This window comes from Lontra canadensis, unplaced genomic scaffold, assembly GCF_010015895.1.
Source record: "Lontra canadensis isolate GAN:19392208 unplaced genomic scaffold, GSC_riverotter_1.0 scaffold27, whole genome shotgun sequence".
Lineage (NCBI taxonomy): Eukaryota > Metazoa > Chordata > Mammalia > Carnivora > Mustelidae > Lontra > Lontra canadensis.
In genome coordinates, this window is record NW_022631021.1 from 20635155 (window position 1) to 20651211 (window position 16057).

The window sequence follows — 16057 nt, forward strand, 5'->3', positions numbered from 1 at the left end:
AATCTGATACATAAAAAACAATTTGGTTTGTGTGTCTAAAAAACTAAGGATAGGTTTCTAATAGAGAGACAGAGGTCATTCCTGAACCTATAAAAACCCATACACCCCTGGTTATTCTATTTGGCTCTATCTTAAGAGGATCTGAATTTGTCAGTGGTGTCAAAAAACAGAACAGAATCCATTTCTTCTTTGGAGGGAATAAAGGTCCAAATCTCTTGGCTCTGGAATGGTCCTGGATATTGGCAAGCAAGGCTGAGTATTTAGAACTCTAAACAAAAACAAGAGGGTGAACCTATTGAAAAAGAACGAGGATTTGAGGTGGTATCTTCTAAAGGCTTTGAACAAACTGATTTGAGGAGTAATAAAAACATATGGCCCTAAATGAAATAAAATAAAATAAAATGAAAAAAAAAATATATATATATGGCCCCTCCACTGGGCCCCATTGCCAAAATTTCAGGTTAAGTAGATGAGGCTGGATTTCTTCCAGATGATTCTGAGGCCTAGTGTTGGGTTAGGGTTGAGAGGATGAAGATACAGGTAAGGATATTGCAATTAGCAGATGGGGTTAGCCAGTGGAGGTCACAAGAGTGAAAGAGGAGATATGAAAGGTAACATTAACTGGCACAAGATAACTGATGACATAAAGGCAGAGACAATAAGAAGTGTTGGACCTGAAACAACTGGGAGGGGATGCACCTAGGAGGAGAGTCCAGGGTACTATTTTAAGGATACTGTAAATATATCTTAACAGAAAGGATGAATGGTAGACCAGGATGGGAGTGTAGAGTATCAGAGATCCAGCCAGGCATCAACCGAAAAACATCAGCAGCTTTCAGGGGATGGGGCAATTATCTGAGCAGTCCTTCTAGCAATGTGGAGGAGGGAACAAACCGTGTCAGCAATTGTGAGGGGCTTGAAACTTTCTCAAGCCTGAGATTTGGTGGTAGTGTGTACTAGTGAGAGTTTTTGTTGGAAGGAACAGAAACCAACTCTGGTCACTGAAGCGGGAAATACACTGACTAAAAGGATGGTGGGTAGCTCTCCAAGGTGGGTGAAACAGTAGATCTCCCCATATATGCACAGACAACTGGGGTCCCAGAAACCAGGTAGAAGAGGCTGATCCTACACTTTCTAGGTTTTCTGTATTTCCTGCAAGAGTTGCTGTAAGTAGGAAGTAACAAGCTGGTTAATGAAAATGTCACAGACAATCAGAGCCAATCTAGACCTTGAGTAGCTTGATGCAGCTCACAGAACTGGCCTCAGAACTTAGGCTGGGGTGAGCCTAGACTTGGCACTGTGATTGCCCCACCATCATCCACAAGGGAACAGAGGAAATGTGAAGTTTCAGAATATTATGAGGCCTGATCAAGCTACAGCAATGGTTTCAAAGCTAGGGTGTCAATTTAAAAAAGGGGGGGTACCTGGGTGGCTCAGTGTGTTAAAGCCTCTGCCTTTGACTCAGGTCATGCATGATCCCAGAGTCCTGGGATCAAGCCCTGCAACCGGGCTCTCTGCTCAGCGGGGAGCCTTCCTCCTCCTCTCTTTCTGCCTGTCTCTCTGCCTACTTGTCTGTCAAATAAATACATAAAATCTTTAAAAAAATTTTTTTTTAATTTAAAATAAGATCATTATAAGCAGAATTCAATAACTTAAGAAAGCTGATATTGAGCCAATCCTGACCATACCTTTCTGAAGAATTTTGCTATCATCCTGATTCAGTGATAGCCCCCTCAGAATACTCAGCAATGAATGACTTACCCTACAAAATGACAGATGGCATCTCTGTCAGTTCAGCTCACTTTGTATTTACAACTTGTGCTTTGTCTTATCATCTATATTATACTTCCCTAAAAGCAAAGACTACTAAAGTTTGCCATTGTGTGTCTCCACCCCCAAGTGCTTTGCAAAATACTAAATTCATAGGAAGTACCCAGTAATTTTTGTGAAAGTAACAACGGATTTGCAGGGAGATAGAAAGGGAGGGAGGTGGTGGGATGGATGGGTGGATGGGTGGACAGATGAATAAATATATTCTACAGAATCCCTGCATTTTTAAGGGACAGTCAGATCAATCTCAAAGGAGTTGATAAATAAACATTTTATTCAGGTAGAGTCCACATGGTTTGCAGGCTCTCTTGTGAAGAACAGCACAAATTTCTCCAACACATTTAAGATCACATTCCTACAGGTGGGTCAAAGGAAAACTAAATTTCTGACTTTAGCTGTTATTTAGTTGAATTCTGTACTCCTCCCCACCACCTCCCCCCACAAAAAAAAAGATATGTTGAAGTCCTAACCTCCAGTACCTCAAAAGGAGATCTTACTTGGAAATAGTATCCTTACAAGATAATCAAATTAAAATGAGCTTATTAGGGTTAGCCTGAATTCAGTATGATTGGTGTCCTTATGAAAAGGGGAAATTTAGATACAGACGAATGAAGGGACAACAGGGGAAGGACAGCCCTCACAAGACAAGAAACATCTGAGGAAAAAGGTGTGGTACAGATCCTTCCCTACCACCCTGAGGGGAACGTGGCTCTGCCAACACCATGACTTTGGACTTCTGGCCTCCAGAACGAGGGGGAGTAAATTTCTGTTTTTAAAGCATCCAGTTTGTGGTACTGTGTTATGGCAGGCCCTAGCAAAAGAACACAGTCATGAATAAGTTATTTGTGGTGGGGGAGATGAATTTCTGAATGCATGTATATGCCTGTTTTCCTTACTATGGGCAATACTTGTGATCATTTTGTTCCTGTTCTTTTTATAGAAAACTCCTGACAATAATCTTAGAAGTTTTTTCCCCAAACTTACAAAGTATAGAACTCACTAGCTGTAAGTAAAGAAAACTATGGAGATGCCACGTAGATAAACCTTTCAAGGCATTTTTGCCATCCAGGGGGAGAAAGAGGGAAAGATGGGAAAACTTAGTATGCTTGTTTTTGTTTTTTGTTTGCTTTTTAGTTATTTTTTAAAAAATTTTTATTTTTTTATTATGTTATGTTAGCCTCCATGAAGTACATCATTAGTTTTTGATGTAGTGTTCCAAGATTCATTGTTTGCGTATAACATTCAGTGCTCCACATAATCCGTACCCTCCTTAATACCCATCACTGGGCTTCACCCAGCCCCTCACCACCCCTCCCCTCTAACACCCTCAGAGTCCACACACTCTCATGGTTTGTCCTGTCCTCCAATTTCCCCCCTTCATTTTTCCTTTCCTTCTCCTAATGTCCTCCATGCTATTGCTTATGTTCCACAAGTAAGTGAAACCATATGATAATTGACTTTCTCTTCTTGACTTAATTCACTCAGCATAATCTCCTCCAGTCACATCCATGTTGATACAGAAGCTGGGTATTCATCCTTTCTGATGGCTGAGTAATACTCCATTGTGTATATGGACCACAGAATGGGAGAAGATATTTGCATATGACTCTATAGACTAAGGGCCGATATCCAAGATCTATAAAGAACTTCTCAAACTTAATATGCTTGTATGCTGATAAGGATATCCAGTAGACCAGAAAAAAATTGGGTGAGTGACATCTTTGTGTTGATAATATGGAGCAGCGTTAATAATATGGAATTCAATGCAAAGGTGACATCCTCGCCTGTGTACATGTACATGTAGTAACAGGTTTTTTTTCCTCTCTTTCTCTTCTCCATACTTCTGAAACATTATTTTTTAAAAAACTACAAAAATCCTATATTAAAACTTTACCTTGCCAAAGAGAGGAATTAGGGGGTGATTAATCTTATTACAAAAGAACCTTTTAAATAGCAAGCTCCCTCAGTGCCTTTAAAGGATTTTTAATATTGAATTTGCACTCCACTTTTTAAGGAGTAAGTCTATTGCATAACACTGGGTACATCTGTATACAATTAGACAGCACAGAAGTAAAGAGACATGTGGCTACATGGTTGTGCCTATAGTTTAGTAAATTGAGGTATAATATAGGGCATTCCCCTACAGACTTAGAATTTAATAATTTGGGGAGATTGTTTTGTTTAATTTCATCCTGGCAGGATTATGGAGTGGAGTTTGCTGACATGTTAGAATATTTTTCACCTGAGTTGGTGATGCAGCTGTCTGAGAATATTCTGTTTTTTTCATAAATTAATAAGCTCAAATGTAATTTTTGGTCTCCTTCACTGCCTCTGTGCTTTTATATATTCTGCACAAGCGCCTCAATGTTCCATTCTATTTTAACTATAAAATATATTAATGCATTAAAGGGAGGTGGTAACGTTTATCATAAAGTTATAGTTTTTCCACTTTGCTTTCCAAACCCAGTTAAGTTAGCAGCACAAAGCATAGTTCCTTTATAATGCTTATGTTCATAGCAAAAGCATATAAATATTCCATCCACCAAACCGGTTCATAAAGAAAACGTTATAAGAAGGGATATTTTAGGTAACATCAGTACATATGTGTAAACCCCATATAACTTGGGCCATAAATTTGCAGGATCTCAAACTCTTTGTGCTGAGAAGTTCATACAAACTTCTTAATGAGAGCAGAAGAAAAGCACCTGCTGGCAACTCCTCCTCTGTAATTATTATATTGGTGGAGTTCCTGCTTTACCTACAAGGAAATGAAGCCCAATTAAATTACAGCTCTAATGATACCAAGGAAAAATTAACAGTGAAAAATCCAGCCAATCATCTGAATCTTTACCGTCTAATACGGTAGCCATAATCCAAATGCGGCTACTGAACACTTGAAATATGGCTACTCTTTAAATTCTTTTAAAAGATTTATTTATTTATTTGAGAGAGAGAGAGACAGAGTGAGCATGGAGAGGGGCAGAGGGAGAGGGAGCTTCAAGCTGACTCTGCATTGACCATGGAGTCCGAAGCAGGGCTCAATATCAGGACCCTGAGACCATGAACTGAGCCAAAACCAAGAGTCAGACGCCTAACCGACTGAGCCATCCAGGTGCCCCCAAAACATGGCTACTCCTTATTGGGATGTGATTTAAATGTAAAATAGGCACCCAATTCCCAAGACACAGAAAGAAAACTATCTCATTAATACTTACTCACATTGGTTATATGTTGTAATGATACTTTAGATATACTGAATTCAATAAAACATGCTATTTGAAAATAATTTAATCTCTTTCTTTTTACACTTTTAAATGGGGCTACTAGGAAATTCAAAATTACATATTTGGCTTGCAATTATATCTACAGGATAACGCTCCTTTAGATGTTTCCAAATGTTACGTATTTCGTAATCCATAGTGGACTTAATTGCTGGTTACTTATCTACACGTAAGTTTTTCCTATTACTGTGATTACAATCACAGATTCTGAAACCAGAGTGCCCACCTCCGCATTCTGACTCTGCTTCTTACTAGTAATTTCCTTCTTTGCTGAGCCTTAGTTTTCTCAGCAGCAAAATGAGAACGATAGGAGCACCCACCTCATATAATTTATTATGAGTTAATTATTCTAATTCACATAATGATTTTAGCAGACTGCCAGCCTTGTGTAGCATTCAAAAGCTGACAGACATCTTTTGTTTAGCCAGTGCAGTGTTTTTATGAAAAATCAGAATTTGATTGCCTGTGGGTGAGGCTCATAGTCTCCAGTTTAGCCACTGGCCCTGCCATTCTCCATTGTTTATAAACGACTTGAATTGATTGTTCCTGTCCTGGGGACATCTGAACTGGTGGAAGTGCCATGGAATTGCTCAAAACAGCACCCTTTTATCACCAGATCAGAGGAACTTCAGGGTAATTAGAGATTCTCACCAATCAAAAATGCACTTGGTTCGGTTTAGTTTCTTTCTTAATTAATTGACTTACTATATTCACAATGTGCTTCTTTCAATGAGGTCCCCAGGCACAATACAGTGATATAAATCACTAGCATTAAATTATAATATGATAGTCCAGAGATATCTGAAGTGTTCCCCACCAAACACAGCAAAGAGTGGGTCTTAGAGCAAGCTTGACATAAACCAAGTAAAGTTCTTCCAGGCGAAAAGAGGAAGGGAGAAAGCTAGCATGCTAAGATACTCCTTTTTTTTTTTTTCTTCCCTTTTTTTTCCATTTTTATTTTTAAAGATTTTATTTATCCATTGGTCAGAGAGAAAGAGCACACAAGCAAGGGTAGCTGCAGGCAGAGGGAGAAGCATGCTCCCTGATGCGGGGCTCCATCCTAGGACCCCGGGATCATGACTTGAGCTGAAGGCAGAGGCTTAACCGACTGAGCCACCCAGGCATCCCAGATTGCTAAGATAGTCTATACCATTAATTTAGAAGGCTGATGAGTATCTGTGTATACACAGTTGATAACTGAGGCAATTATGCAGCTCATTAACATACCCAGATAGTTGACAGCATGTAGCTTTGGAGCTGGAGATTTGACAATGTTACTACCTCCCTTATACTTTCTCTGCCTTCATTCTCATCAGGCATTCTTGGGAGCACAAACCTTCATAGAGACCATGTCCCCTTAGACATCTACCCTAATCTTCTTGAACACTGAAGTCCATTACAAAGTCTCTTACTACTTGCCTAGTTTAGTCTCACTGCAATGCAGACCCCCTTGGTTGCCCAATTGTTCCTCCAAGTGTCCATGTCTGCTCCCGCCTCCAGGCCTTTGCACACACAGTTCGTTCTGCCTTGAGTGCTCTTCCCTGGTTCACTGCCTAACTCCTGGCTAGCTAGACCTTGGCTTTTGGCCATCTTGTCTAAAACTACAACCCCAAGTCCTTCCTTTTCTCAACTTTAGTTTTCACAGAGTATTTCTCTCCTTCTAAACATTTGACCTATTTTTCTTTTTTCTAATCTGTATTTCCTGCTAGAGTGTAAGCTCTGTGAGGTCAAGGATTTCTGCCCATTGTCATGTTCTTAGGACTTAGAAAAATAAAAAAAAAATAAAAATTTATAATAAATAATGATAATTGTTAAGAAGTGAAATAATGTAGGGCAAAGAGAGAGCAGGTCCAGCTAATGGATGGGGTATGTGACCAGAGAGGGCCCCACTGAGAGGGTGAGTTTGAGGGAAGATCTGAAGGAGGTCAGGCAGATTTTCAGGGAGAGGCATTTAGAGGAAAGACCCTGCATAGAAGAAGGCCTGACTGACATGGTTTATCCCACGTACATAGCACACTCTAGTTGCTCAGTAAATATTTGTTGAATGGATGAATATTTTTTTTAAGTACATCACAAAAAGAGCCCATGTCCATGAATAAGAAGGTTTAATATTGTTAAAATGATAATATTTCCCAAACTGATAAGGCAGATTCAACACAATCCATATTAGAATCTCATCCAATCTCTTTGTAGAAATTAAAGCTAATTTTAAAATTAATCTCGGGGCGCCTGGGTGGCTCAGTCAGTTAAACGCCCCATTCTTGATTTCATGATCTTAGGGTCATGAGATTGAGCCCTGCAGAGAGCTCCATACTGAGCATGGAACCTATTTGGATTCTCTCTCTCTGAGCCTCCACCCCCACACTCATGCTCTCTCTCTCTATCTCTCTCAAAATAAAATTAAAATAAAAGTAGCCAAAACAATCTTGAAAAAGAAGAACAAAACAGAAGGACTCATACTTCCTGATTTTTAAAAACTGAACTGCAAAACAACAGTAATCAAGACACTGTAGTACATATAAGTCAATGGATAGAACTGGAAGTCCAGAAATAAATACACGTATCTATGGTTTAACTGTTTTTTGATAAAGGTTGCAGGATCTTGCAATGTGGGCACTTTTACAAAATGTACAAAAGTAGTATTTTCGTTTTGTTTCATGTGAATATTTGATTGGAATGATATAGTCCAACTGATCAATTTGTTAACTGGAAACCCAGTTTAAGAGGACAGTGTCTTTTCAACAAATGATTCTGGGACAACTGGAAGACCACATGCAGAATTAATTTGGACCTGTACCTTAGACTATATACAAAAATTAACTCAAAATGGATCAAAGACTTAAAATAAAATCTTAGAAGAAAATTTAGGGGTAAACCTTTATGTCCTTGGATTTGGCAAAGGATTTTTAGACATGACTTCAAAGGCATAAGCAGGAAAAAAAAAGGAAAAAGAAAAAAGGAAAAAGGGAGAGAATTGGGCTTCATCAAAATTTCCAACTTTTGTTCTTCAAAAAGCACCATCAAGAAAGTGAGAGGAAAACTAACAGAATGGGAGAAAATATTTCAAAGTTGTATATCTGATAAGATACTTATATCCAAAATATATTTTAAGACTTTTTCTACCTCAATAATAAAAAGACAACCCAATTACAAAATGGACAAAGAATATGAACAGACATTTCTTCAAGAAGGATATACAAATAGCCAATAAGCACATAAAATGACCCTCAATATCATTAGCCATCAGGGAAGAATAAATCAAAATGACAGTGCATATCTGACATACCACTTCACAGTCACTGGGTTGGCTAGAATCAAAAAGCCAGATAATAACAACTATCAGGGAGACTGGACAAGTCAGAACCCTCACATACCACAGATGGGAATATAAAGTATATAAGCTCCTTTGGAAAACCACTCTGGCATTTCCTCAAAAGACTGAACATGAAGTTACCTTATGACACAGAAATTCTACTCTTAGATATACATCAAAAGGAAAATTAAGACATATGTTTACACAGAAACTTTTTACACAGAAAAATATACACAATTGTTATGGTAGCATTATTTATACTAACCCAAAGGTGGAAACATCCCAAATGTCCATCAAGTGACAGAAGGATAAACAAATATGGTATATCCATACAATGGAATATTATTTGGCCATAAGAAGAATCAACATATGCTACAATACAGATGAACTTGGAAAACACTATGCTAAATGAAAGAAGCTAGTTGCAAGAAATCACATATTATATGATTCCATTCATATGAAAGGTCCATAACAGAGAAAGTTACACAAACAGAAAAAGGGTTAATGGTTGCCCAGGGATAGGAGAAGGGAGGGAGCCGAAGTATGGGGAGTGATAGTTAAAGTGTATCAGGTTACTTCTGAAAGTGATTAAAATGTTCTAAAATTGACTATAGTGATGATTGCACATATCTGTGAATATATTAAAAACCAATGAATGGTATACTTTAAATGACTGAATTGTATGTATGCACACTATTTCTCAATAAAGTTGTCTTTAAAAGTACATCATAGTTGGGGCACCTGGGTGGCTCAGTGGGTAAAAGCCTCTGCCTTCAGCTCAGGTCATGATCCCAGGGTTGTGGGATCGAGCCCCGCATCAGGCTCTCTGCTCAGCGGGGAGCCTGATTCCTCCTCTCTCTGCCTGCCTCTCTGCCTACCTATGATCTCTCTCTCTGTCAAAAAAAAAAAAAAAAAAAAACTGTATCATAGTTGACTCATCAAAAACCTTTAGAGTAATAGAAATGAATTTCTATGTGAAAGTTCCCTCTTCAACTCCACATTTTAGGTCTACAGCATGATTATATAAGACATGATTCTAGTTTCTCTTTTTTCTTTGGTACCTCTTCTAGTTCTTCCTAATGAACATCTCACAATCCAAGTAAGCTACAAATGTTCTGTGTGATGCCTGCCAACACCCTCTGAGTGCTGCAGTTCAAGTCTTCAGACTTTTTCACAAGTAACAGGTCCATACTAAATATTTGTTGAATAAATCTGGGTTAATTTCCTGTATTTTCATCAGTGGTACAGTACATAGTAGAGTAGATTCTTACACACAGAAAAATCAAGTCCAGAGTCAGAAGCAGGCAGAATGATCTTACTTTAGTGCTTAAGTTGGAATTACTCACTTAAAAACAATGAAAAAAGTTTCTGGGGTAAAAAAATGATAAACATAGCAAACACTGAATGAAATGATTCGTGATCTTCCTTTGGTTAGAAACACACAGGCTGCCACAAAGATGAACTTCCAAGATACATTTATTGTGTCAAAATGTACAAAGGTAGCATTTTTTGTTTCGTTTCATGTGAATATTTGGTTGGAACGACATTGCCCAACTGACCAATTTGTTAACCAGAAACCCAGTTTAAGAGGACAGTGCCAACATGTTGCTTCTCTGAAGATTCCTTTTAGTTTTCTGTCTGCACAGATGTTCTTGCCCATCAAATGCAGCACCCAGGCATTCTTTTGCAATTCCAAATGAGGTAGCACATTAGACCTTAGAGACCCACAGTGTCTCATGCTTCTTGGTGTTACTCATGCCCACTGCTGTGTGGTTGTAGGTGATCATTAGGTCTCTGCTTAACTTACGGCCTAAGCTCCGTTCTACACATAAGTTTAGAAGGCTTGGCCTGCAATCTTCTCTTGGTATAGCAAAGGAAAGGGGAGACATTCCTTTTTTTTTTTTTTTTTTAACATTACTGTATCAGAAAGAGAAAGAGAAACATTGCTGAATAAGCTCAGCTTTAGACTTCTTTACATCTGATTTTGAAAAAATATATATATTTTTTGCAAAGCTGTCCCAGAATGGTTCATCTCTGTTGGGGTGGAGTTCAGATCTAAGTAAAGATGATTAGGGTAAGACTTTGTGTCCTTTGGTCACAAAGTTTGACAACTGAGTCTGTTCCATAGAAAAATCCATTAAATTTTATTGACTATGCCTCCTATGCAGGTGAGCACATGAGCTGGAATCCCAACACTTTAACTTGCTAGCTGTGTAATATTAAGCAGATAACTCAACCTCTCTGAGTTCAGGGTGCCCCCCTGTAAAATGGGAATAACAGTTTTACTGACTTCTTTGGGATGTTATGGAGATTAAGTGGATTAATTCATATAAAGCAACTTATATGAGTTAATTCACACAAATTCTGCCCTCAAACAACTTAAATTCAAATAAGGAAGAGAGAAAGCCAGACATAATTATAAACTCAAATTGCAATCTTACAAAACTATAGCCTTTAACTACAACTCATTTAAACTTTTCCTTAGAAGACAAAATATCAAACTCATAAAAGATAAAATATTCAATTATATAAAATAAAAAAAATTTGTGTATGGCAAAAACTTCCACAAATAAAGCCAAAAGAAAAAAAAATATTAACTGGGAAAATACTTGTAACACATACTTCTTCAAAATGCAAGGGACTTACATAAACACATAGTAAATATGTGTTTATGCCAACAACCCAATAGAAACAAATAAGGAAGCAAAAGCTTGAGTCTAGAGCCTTAGACAACTTGGTTATCCTGACACGCCTGCTGAAAAAAATGAAACAAGATGAACCCAGAGAAGGATATAAACCATAGGAGACTCTTAATCTCAGGAAACAAATTGAGGGCTGCTGGAGTGGGGGGGGGGGGGTGGTCGGGATAGGGTGGCTGGGTGATGTACTCTGGGGAAGGTATGTGCTATGGCGCGTGCTGGGTGTTGTGTAAGACTGATGATTCGTAGACCTCTACCCCTGAGATAAAGAACATGTTAATGTCTGTGTTAATTATTTAAAAACGGGGAAAAAAGAAACAAATAGGGAAAATTCATTCACAGAGAATTCACAGAAAAAAAGCACTACAAATGGCTCCTAAACATGAACCTATGCTCAAAGTCATTCCTAATCAGGGAAATGCAGATTTAAACGATACCTCTCAAGGAGGTTATTTATTTTATGTGAACACCACTTTCACACACTGCTGGTGAGAGCATAACTTAGTACAACTTCTATGGAGAGAAGTTTGGCAATAACATATAAAAAAAAAAAAAGATATAAATGAACACACCATGTGACCCAGAAACTCCACTCTGAGGAATTCATGCTGCAGATATGCTTGATATAATCTAGGGTGATCAACATGAAAAGTTTTTCATTATAGGATTCCTTGTAGGACCAAAATATTGGGATAGGGGAGGGATCCTAAATAAGGTATGGCTAATATTAAGAACAGCCATACACTGCAATGTTGTGAAGGGATAAAAATGAGGGACCTCTTCATGTACTAAAATGGGAATGCTCTACAAGATCCAAAAATAATGATAATAACAGTAACAAGAGCTAGCAACATTGTATGATTACCATGTGTTTTATGTAATTACTCTTGTAATACAAATGTTTTATGCATTACTTGCTGTTTTATGTGCATGGTGATTTACACACAACAACCCTACAAGATACAAACTATCTCATTTCCCACAACAGAGAGGCTAACAAACTTGTCTGAGATCACTCAGCTACTACTTGAGCACAGCCAGATTTTGAAGACAGGCAGTCTAGCTCTAGTCTTTGCTTTTAAAAGAAGTATATTATACTGCTTTCCCAACAACAACAACAACAAAACAAGATGCAGAATAATATAATTTTCTACCATTCATATTATTTAAATGCATAAAAAATGACATTAGTTCACCCACATATACACATATGCCATCTATTTCTTTATTATATAAACTATTACTGGAAAGACATATGAGAAACTGGTATCATTGATCACCTGATGAGGGAAACCAAGTGTTGAGAAGACAGAAAGATGGGGCTGGGAGATACTTTGCACTGTGTACCCTTTTATGCCAGTTTCATTTTGAAACATTTTGAGAAAATAATACAATTTAAAACAAACAGCTTTTCTTTTACCTAACTCTGTGATATGATATAACCTATATCCCAGAGATATTATCTAGCCTGGTTTTAAAATCACTGTGCTTCAACTTTTCATGAATAAACAGGTGGCAAATGTATATGACTTTTTAGCTAGGCCAGTTCCTAGGCGAGACTCAGAAGCAAATAATAGTGAGCAAAATCAATGTGGTCCTTGCTTCTAAGAGCTTAAAGTCTAATGGGTTGAAATGAGAAACCACAGTGTTTTTACCCCTGGGTTTGGTGAGGATTAGATGAAATGATGTGTTTAGGAGCTTAGCACTATGCCAGCACTAAGCATGCACTTATTAAGTCTTAGTTTCTGTGGTTGTAGGTTGTTATTATTATCATTTGTAAGTAATATCTAGGCTGTGTGTTGATAATTAGCAACAAATGAACCCACTTTCAATTTAGGAAGACAATGAAAATACAAAATGTGAAGATATTCAACTAATTTAATAATTGGGAAAACACAAACTGAAAAAAGGAAGAAATATACTTTTCTTTTCTTTTACTGGTGTATCCTTTTGGGGCATCTTCTGTGGAAGAGAAGAAATAGTCACACTTATCCACTGGTAGTCAGTATATGCGTGGGTACAACTTTTCTCGAGGGCAGATGTGTATTTATTTTTTAATATATAATTCATGTGTGTATGATTTGAAATGTGCATTCTTTTTGATAGAATGATTCAATTTTTAAGACTATTTCCTCAAGAAATAATTAAAATATATCCTGAGCATAAATAAGGGAGATCATATATCCCATATACTATAAGCTCCATGTGGGGAAAGACTATGTCTGATCTCTCCACAGGGGGGATCCTCAGTGTCTAGCATAGTAGCTGGCAAAAAGTAGGCACTCAATAATATTTATTCAATGAATGAATGAACAAATAAGCAAGTATGTAAAGGGTTATACAAAAGGATGTTCACTTCAGTGTTTTTATAATTGTGATCAATGGAAATCCTCAATGTTCATTTGCAGAAGACTGTTTCAAGCTGTCTATTCCACTTAAAATAGAATCCACGCTCCTTTCCATCATCCGTAAAAGTTCTATGACCTGACTCTAAGACCAGGCTCAGATCTCATCTCCCACTCTTTTCATCTTGCTTAATTCCAATCCCAACACACTGTCTTTGCTATCCCTCAAATAAGGCATACATGATCTCACCTCATAGCCTTATAATTTGCCATTTCTGCCATTTAATATGCACATGGATTCTCCTTGTCTCAGCTCAATAGCACCTGCTCAAGAGGCCTGGCCATCCCAACTAAAACAGCAATTCCAACCCCTTCACCTTGCCCCTTTACTTTGCCAGATTTTTTTTCTTTACTCTTAGAGCAATACCTGGTAAGAGTCATTGAAACTGTTGAAGGAATGATAATAATGTCTAAAAAAATAACGCTTTGCTACTCATAATATGAAGTTGCACCAAAATGCCAGAGAAGCATCTTATCTCTTAATGAGCCTGGAAACTTATTTCTCAATGTAAACTCACCTGGGAATAGAGACAGGACTTCCAGGTCAAAAAAGAAATGGCTAGGACCTAATGATGTGTGGGTAACTGGTCTGCAGAAACACTCTGTTTTATATCTTCTTTTAGCTACAGACAGGAAAATAAATGATAGAACCCTCCCTTTTTTTATTCTAAAAGATTGCTCTGTAGATAAACCCAAAGAACCCTACATACAAGTAACTTGTGTATTTTTAAATAAAATAAATGCATATTAACTAAATACAGTAGAAACAATGAAAAATATGAAGAAATTAATATTTGATAGGAAACAGGATATATCAAGCCACCTTGAGAAGCACCTCTAGATAAGCACCAGCAAGACCTCAAGCCAAGTGGGCTTCATTTACACACTATTTACCTTTTTCTTCAATTAAGAGGAGAGAAGTGATTTAAAATATGAGTCCCGGGCAATCCCTCTCTTCATAAATATTAAAACACCAGTGATGTTGGAATAATTAAGGCTGAACTAAAACACAAATTGTTTTCAAGTTGCAGTTCTTCCAGTTGGAAAACATTGACATTCCCTTATCAGCTCAGAAGAGCATCTTTGCAGAAATTACTACAGTAATGTCCCCAATATAAATAGAAAATCAAGTTCATACCAGAGCTTCATTCAGTGTCACCTTCTCAAAGAAAAATAAGTATGCTCCTATATGCCCTAAGCTCACAAGTAATCCTGCAACTAATGCTAAATAAACCAGTCTTCAAGGGGAGTAATCATATGGTTAAACTTTCCTTTTTCTCCTGATTGTTTTTACATTCAAATGAAATGAAAATCCCACTTGGGAGCTCTAGCCAAAGGTTCCCACCTTGAAGGCTTTTTAAAAGAACTTAAAAGAGACGGTGAGTCACAGCCTCATTCCCCACCCTGGGCAAACTCCAACTGGGGTCAGAGGAGGTGACCTACAGGCTTCTCACCTGCACCCTCTCTGGCTCTCAGAGGACAGGTCTAAGTAATGACGCATGGCAAACATGGCATGAGCATGTACACACACACACACACACACACACACACACACACACACACACTTCTTGCAAGCTATGAGATGCACCTTCCTTTCCTCTTTTGAAGTCCAAACTATTTTGGGTTTTTGCAGACAGAACCACCTCCTTCTCCTGAGCAGGAGAAAGTACTGGAACGCTTGGAAGACCAGAGAAAAAGGACTTTCAGACCCTAGCCACGGCTAAGGAACAGGGAAAAGATTGGGATTAATCGGAACTGGGGCGATTCCCGTCATAATATATATGGCTTTCGTTATGATAATAAACCATTCCAGGAAGTAAGTTGCGAGGCAGAGAAAAGGAGAAGAAACTGTCTCTCTCCCCCTCTCCCTCTTCTGAAGGAAGCAGCAGCGTCTCCTTGCAGAACGACAACCCCGAGGATACAGCAGTTGTCTTCAAATCTGTGACCATAAAAAATCATTATCTCTGTGAAATACAGCAATTTGGGAGATAATCAAACGGTGACCAGGGGGCATTGCTGCCAATCTGAAGGATTATGCTCCCGCGCGCCCGCCTGCGCCTGACCTTCCTGGGAGCCAGCTGTCGGCGCGGCGAAGACGCCCCATCCACTCCGGGCACATTCATTAGGCTGCCTTCGGTGCATGAGCCATTTGCATAACACCCCGGCTTTCTTAATTAGTACTTCATTTCTCCCTTGACTTATTTTGTGGCTAAGTTCACTGTCCCCCCTCCTTGATCCTCTCTTCCCTTGCTGAAATATACGAAGAAGGAGACGAGGTGGGCCGGGAGGGTGAGAGGGAGAAACGAATCGGACTTGCAAATGAAGGCACTGGTAATTAGTCTATTAATATTTTCAGATTTGCGCGAGGTTTCTTCGTGGAAAAACTAGGAAGAGAGACTGCTCGGGGAGAAATGTATCCTCGGAACTTCTAATTCCACCACCCGCCAGTGGGCTGTGGGAGGGGTAGGCGGTGCCAGCACATTTGCCTCCTTCTCTGCCCCCTTACTTAGGATACACCCTCTCAGGGGG